Source organism: Epinephelus lanceolatus, chromosome 10 (genome assembly GCF_041903045.1).
Source record: "Epinephelus lanceolatus isolate andai-2023 chromosome 10, ASM4190304v1, whole genome shotgun sequence".
In the NCBI taxonomy this organism is placed as follows: Eukaryota; Metazoa; Chordata; class Actinopteri; order Perciformes; family Serranidae; genus Epinephelus; species Epinephelus lanceolatus.
The window spans coordinates 39,393,874-39,401,222 of NC_135743.1; the positions used below are offsets into that span (position 1 = coordinate 39,393,874).

General features: G+C 42.1%; 1 pseudogene; it reads right to left on the reverse strand.

The window, feature by feature from the left end:
• Window positions 1-5,743: 5,743 nt before the first annotated feature.
• LOC144464431 (protein FAM200B-like) lies at window positions 5,744-6,577 on the reverse strand (annotated as a pseudogene).
• Between the last annotated feature and the right edge of the window lie 772 nt (window positions 6,578-7,349).

Consider the following 7,349-nt stretch of genomic DNA (forward strand, 5'->3'; position numbering starts at 1 on the left):
AGTGAATTCCTTCCTGCAACCCCCCAATAAATACTGTCTTTGTGAAACTTATAATATTGAATGTGAGACTCTTCAAAAGAAAAATAACAGTCATTATTTAAATGCCGGACCATGACTTTTGTTTATGTCTAACTGACACAGACTTCTTTTGCGTACTGAATTATAATGGCTTTTGTTTGTCATTAGCAAAGACAGAGTTAGTGTAATATAATTATACAGTAGACTATAGCCACAAAACTGTGGAGAAAGGAGGTCTGTAGTCATTTTGAGACAGTATTTTATGGTACTGTGACATAAGATTGCACCTATTGATGTAAATGACTGAACAAAACACAATAAATGTTTTTTGCTTTTTTTTTTTTTTTTTTTTGCATTTTCTCATGATACATTAGAGCCAGGCTTCACTTTTTGCCAGGATCTAAGTGTGCATGGTACAGGCCTTTGTCCACCAAGCCATCAGACAATCTTATGTGGAATGACATACTTGCACACGTTGCCTGAAAAATGAAAAAATGTGTTGCTAGGAGATGTTACAACAACAATAAATGTTAGCATTGTGTGTTTCTGGATACCACAGATATATTACATTTGTGCATTATTACAGAGTTAACCTCTCTGACTCCGCTAGGACGCCGACGTCCTCGCTCCCTCCCTCCTCTGTTAAAGGTACTATATGTAACAATTTCAGTTGTTCTTTGAGACAAACAAATTTTGCAGTCAAAAGTGTGTGCTAACACATGTGTATTTACCTCCATCAGCGTATCTAAGTATGTCCGTAAGCTCCGAAATTCTCATTTACATATACATTGCGACCGGTGTCTCATCATACATGTACGTGCGCCATCATTTACATCCCGCCCTGACTGTAAACCAGGTCGGGATCAGCCAATGGCGATTCCGCGCATGCGCGATTCTCTTGCAGTCTGGACGTGGAGGGGTTAACATCTCCTGCTCTGACTGCAGCTGGGAGGGAGGACTGGGCCGTCTGTGAGTGCTTTGGGGCGAGAGAGGAGCCCACGGCAGCATCCGCTGCTCGTTGAGAAGAATAAGAACGATACGTGCTTTCACGTCAGAGTCTCCAAAAGTCTCCAATAACATCAGAAAAAGTCGCTAGATTTGTCGCTTTTTTGAAAAAGAGTCGCTAGAGGGGTCTGAAAAGTCGCTAAATATAGCAACAAAGTCACTAAGTTGGCAACACTGCATGGTTTCATCAATGTTATCATAGCTTTTTGGTACAGAGTCCTACCGCTGTTGCAATACGTGTTTGAAACGGTGAGGCGCTAGAGTGCGCTATCCGTTTGAATGCAATATATGAGTTCAACGTTAGATGGGAGAAATTCCTACACACTGTGGCTTTAAATGATACCTCCCAGGCACACTACATCATCAAACCATGTGATGTTTGGTATTGCCGGATTCAGGAAGCTCTCGACTTTTCAAAAATAACATTGTTTTTCTTTTATTTATTATGTATTTCGCACCAGAGCAGCCTAAATACACAAAGTCCAAAATCGCGATATGTGGTGACAGGTCATGAAACAAATGTATGAATGGAACATATTTGTGGTTTGCACTTTGCAGGAATGTACAATGCCAACATTTCCTTCTGGCGACTGAACTGGTTATAAATAGATCGAAATATAGCAAAAGAAACTTTTCCACTGCAAAATGTGACCTCTAAAGTGGATATTGACAAGAATTGCTCTGTGCAGTTACTTTTGATGGAAACGCTTTAGTCTCTTAGAGATAGTGGCACTTATTAATGCTCGACAATCATAAAAAGCTGAAATCTGTAGACATTTGAAATTGGATGTTGGTTTTCTGGTGTCTTGATTTGAACAAAACACAGGAAGACACTTTTAGCTGTTTACTGGTAAACCCACATGCTGGACTTTGATTTTACAGCTACTTTCTAGACCTTGAAACAATTAAAACTTGACTCTGGTGCTTCCCAACACATTATTACCTCTGATATCAGTGTGCTGCAGATAACTGTATTGTATTGATTGTGAATTCCCTCCCCTAACCTGCAATCAAACCCATGGTGTGTGTTGGGAGATCAATGACAACCGTGGCAGAACTCTCCCTCGGGGACTCTGTAGAGGTCAGTACTGATGTGGGTGGTTGGTAGAGGAGACAATCTTTCGGTTTACCCCCACAGGGTGTTTATGTGAATGTGTGTGTGTGTGTTTGTGTAGCAGTAAGTGGCTGATGGGATTCAGTCAGTCAGTGACAGGGTATCTGTATAGTCACTGAGAAGCTTCTCAGTTGTCACTCCCCATGGCTGTGAAACTGCAGTTTGTTGCTGGGTGACGGAGATGAGATGATGAACATCCATTAGATCCAGTGTCAGGTGTATATCTGGAATGCTACTTCTGTGTGCTGATGTATACATCTCCTACCACATCCTCCTCACCGAATGCTCTGCTTTTTAAAGCTGGAGAATTGAATTTTTATGTAACAAAAGTTGTGAGGCTGTTCTGGTTCAACTACAATCAGAGGCTGCATTTTTATCACGACACTCCTCTGTATGAAAGTGTAGGAAAGTGCAAACATCATACTGATAATTCTGCTTTTCCCCAGGTCTAATGTTTGTAAGGCTAAAAATATTTGTCCTTGAAAGAGCCATAGGAGAGGTCATGGGGTCATTAAAATCAAAATGGTTCATCCCCTTGGCAGCACGAATGTGCTCAGTAAATGTCATGGTAATTTGCATTTTGATTGTGAGATATATTGCTTGTAAGACATTTATAGGACATTTTGGCCTAAGGGTGAAATGATGCTCATAGTGTTGAATGTGGAAAGGCTTTAAGGAAGCCTTATTACAATTACTTTTCTTTTTTGCATGTGCAAGTGAAAATTCTGGGCTATTGGTGGCACTAGAACAGTGGGGCATTAGAATGCTCCCTGCCAATATAAAATGAATCTACAAAAGCTGAATATCAGTTATGTAACTAGTGCTGCAGCACAGATACTCATGTCATTGCAATCTTAGAACCAGGGTCCAAAATTAAAACCTGCCAAGTGCCAAATGTGGATTTTGCGCTTGGCAAGTAAATCTCACAGGCTATCCACCACACTGCTGGTTAAACGTTTGTACCAAAATAGTCTTGTATATATTATATATTGCAGGGCTGTACGTTAACTTTTTTAGCCCATACCACTGGAGCTACAGAGGGTGATAATTTTGTAGCACAGGCCAGAATGTTTGTAGCACCTGTCATGCTAACAAATTTTGCTGGGTGATTAATTGCGTCAGAAATTATTACAATGAGCGATAATATTGCATAATATTGTGCTTTTAAGACCATTTTTATTATTGTAATTTTGCTGTTTTTAGACCATTTTTTAAACTTATATAATAATAAAGGCATAATGATGCAAGTACACCCTTTTAAAGAGAATTAAACATTTATTTAACAAGATAAGTAGGAATGCAAAAAATAAATTTAAATATCTAAATAACACGTAAAAATATTGAAATAAATAAATACAAAAAAATAGACTCAGTCTCTCTCAGGTGTGCAGTTAAGTTGGTCGTATTCGCTGTTTTTGTTGAGATGGTTTTAGAACAAACCTGGCACACCGGCTCGTCCAAATTACTGGACTCCCCTCATCTGGTTTAAATCCAAAATACTCCCACACAGGGGCCATGGCATTTGGTTTAGGAACAAGTTCCCTGTCTTTCTCTTACGCTCAACTCTGAGACTCTCAGAGACAGACACTCGATGACAAGAGTTTTCCCTCCGTTCATTACGCTAATGAACCAGCTCACCTGGCTGCCAGACGATGCACGACAGTGGACGCTCTTGTTGTCTAGTCTCTTTGGTGGAGAGAGACGAGGAAAAACACACATGAATATGGCAATTAATCACAGCCAGAAAAGTAACATCTCCCTTTAAATTTACCTTGCAATTAACCGACTTATTGCATATCGGCCACAAGTATAAAATGTCCATTACCATGTCTACAAACTTTTCGTTATTTTTCTCTTTTTGTTTGGGGTTTTTGTCAAGGGGCTGAAAATGCTTCATTTTCACCGCCTTCTTGCTGAAGTGAAGTGATGATGGGAGAGGCTAGAGGTAAGCGCACAGGAATTGTAGTTGGATAGGATACTACGAATGGTCGTTATCACAATAGACTACAACTACCATGTAGACTTTTGTAGGATAACAATGAGACATCGCTCATGTCATGTCAGATTTTACGAGAAACAAACAGACCACACACAAGCAGCTCGCAAGCAGTCTGTCACACGCATGCTACTAGGCAAATAAATTCATCGCACAAACTTTTCCATTGCACGTGCGACATATATGTATATTATATATAATTGATTTATTGATTAAAAGAGGTTTACTATGTTTAAAAGACACAAAGATGCCAAAAATACACAGCCTGAGTGCCGAAATAATAAACTAATGTAATTTGCAGTATGAAACAAACAAACAAACAAACTAGGAACAGGGCTAAGGCTTAATTTAGCGGACAGACTAAATCAAAACCAAAGGGAGGGACACAACTCAAATCAAACCGCCAGGTGCCATGCCAAATTAAGGGGAGTGAGAGGGGAACCACCACAGAGGGAAGTCTGCCGTACACTTCGCCAGCTCCTGTCCTGGAAAAGGAAAGAAACAAAATTATAATACAGCTTGTGGGGGGACACTCAGGCAGATACAGTAGGTTGTACAGTTAAAACAGGACACACACACACACACACACACACACCCACCCCCACCCCAATAACTAATTAAATGACTGACACCAACTACAAATACAAACAAAGGAAACACAAAGTAAGATTATAATGAAACAAAACAACCTTAACCCCAAAACTCAGCTGCGGGCGGAAACCAGGAGTAGTAACTAGTTGTACAGTAACTTAAGAGCAAACCCACAGCTGAATATTGAACTAAATAAAAAGAAAATAAACAAAACAAATAAACCATATAAGCAAAAAGAAAGGAATTAATCAAAAAAAGGAGTTGTGTTGGGATGGAGAACCCGAAGCTGCATATGCACATGGCAGGGTTACCGGGCGCACTTTAAACAGTGTGCGTAAAATACTGTCACTGGCAGCAGCAGAAGACGGAGCGACCACACCGGGGCTGGAGGCCGTGGATAGCCGCCCTTCCGGATGCCCCGCTGGCAGCCCACGTCACTGGGTGGCGCAATACTGCCCCACACAAGGCGCAGGAGAAAGAGGAGGCACCAGCTGTGGCCTCAACAACTACAGCAGGACAGAGAGCAGGACCACTTTAGTAAAGATTGATAAAACTAGCAGAAGGTATTAAAGAAAAGCAGGCTTACCCGAGCGATGAGAGCTTAACCCACAGCCCAACACAGTCACCATCTTGCGGTGAGGGCAGAGAGCAGACGCCACACTCCTCAATCTCCACAAAGTTGCGCACACACACAGCACGGCCGATGCCGCTGTAAAGTAATAACCGGCAGCTGTCACACCATGATGCACTGTAAAATTACTCCTATATAGCAGCACCTATGCCTACCTTACAAGTTGCCGTTTTGTGCAAACAACCGGAGCACGCCAGACAGAGCCCTCTCCCGATGAATGCCAGGCAAATGTGAGCGCACAAGCGAAAGCAGGGCCAATTAAACAGGTGGCACCGCTGCGCAATCAGGCCCAGGTGACACTGATTGAGAGTGGAGGTGGAGCAGCACTCAACCTGCCACACATCCATCAAATTAAAGTAGCCTGTGATCCAACAAATAAACACAAATCTTATGATGCGTAAGCATCATAAGACTGGTTTGACAGTCGGTTGCGCTCATGCGTTTTTATAGAGTTCATTTTTGAGAACGCAGCTTCACGGGTGTATCCGAACATGGTGAGCACATGGCCAATGTCTTCAGTGCGTCATACTCTTGGGGACAAGCCACCCAAAAAGCGCTCAAGCTTTCAGCACCACAGAGAGTAGCCTTCATGTCACCAGTGGCCTGGATGTCAATCAGTTCAACTTGAATAGCCGCCTTGTCCAGTGGCATCACCTTCCTCACGTAAGTGGAGAGTTCTCCTCCTGGGCTGATAGTGAACGGGTCACCCACAAATCCAATCACATCCCTGGAAATGGCATACGATGAAGTCATCAGATCTAGCAGAGAAATTTTCCCTAAGCTGTGTGATAAATTTCTTCATGTTCTCTGTGACCTTGCTGTCACCCTCTGTCTTAAGTGTGCTGAAGTGTAGCAGTCTCCTTGACAACAAATCTGTGTGGAAGAGATCAAGTTTGTTTCCAAAGGCATCGAGTTTTTCCACCATATCAACCATGTTTTTTTCTTTGCCCTGTTGCTGTAGATTGAGAGCGTTCAAATGGGAAAATATGTCCATTAAAAATGCAACATTGCACATGATGCGCAGGTGGTCAGCTGCCACTTTTGACTGATTTTGCTTTAAAAAATCCACAACTTGATCCCTGAGATTAACAAAGCGCTCCAGGACTTTGCCCTTACTGAGCCAGCGCAGGTCATTGTGGAGTACGAGGTCATCATGAGAGGCTTCAGATTCCTGCACAAATTTTCAGAACAAATGGTGCTGTGTGCTTGAATTCCCCCGATGATGTTAATTATTTTCATTGTATTGTCCATAACCTCTTTAAGATCGCCACTTAGTTTTGCGCACAGCATGCTTTGATGAATGAGACAGTGAAGTGCATCAAGCTCACCTTGGACTTTCACTCAAGAGCCCTGTGTTCACTTCCCATATAAATGTCAAGCCAAAACATTATGTTTTTTCTTAACCTAACTAGGTGCTTTTGTTGCACAAGAACATAAATTAAATTTGAGGTGTTTAATGGTCTCAGCTGTTGGAACTTAAAAATGCCTGTTTTTGCTCTACTTGACCTTTCTTAGTCGTAGCAATTTAAGTAAAACAAGTTAGTCTGACTTCATGGACTTCTGTGGATCTTCGGTGTGTGCTCTGTAGGCATATTGGTTTTGGTCAAGGTTGGCAGGGAGGCTGGATTTGATGTGTTTTAGGATCAATTTCTCAAAACATTTTGTGATAATGGGGCTAAGTGCTACTGGTCTGTAATCATTTAGACAGGCAATGTTATTCTGTTTGGGCACCAGTATGATTGCGGCTGACTCGAGGCAAGTGGGTACAGTGGCCTGGGACAGTGACAGATTAAAATGTCTGTAAATACCTCTGACAGCTGGTGGGCACAGTCTCTGATCAGTCTCCTTGGAATTCCATCAGGCCCCCAGCCTTCTTATCATTCACAGAGCTGAAGATCCTCCTCACCTGTTGTGTCTGTAGGGTCAGAGGGGGGTCAGCAGCATCCAGTGGTGGCGTTGGCTCCGTTATCACTCTGCTGTTTCAAATCGTGCAA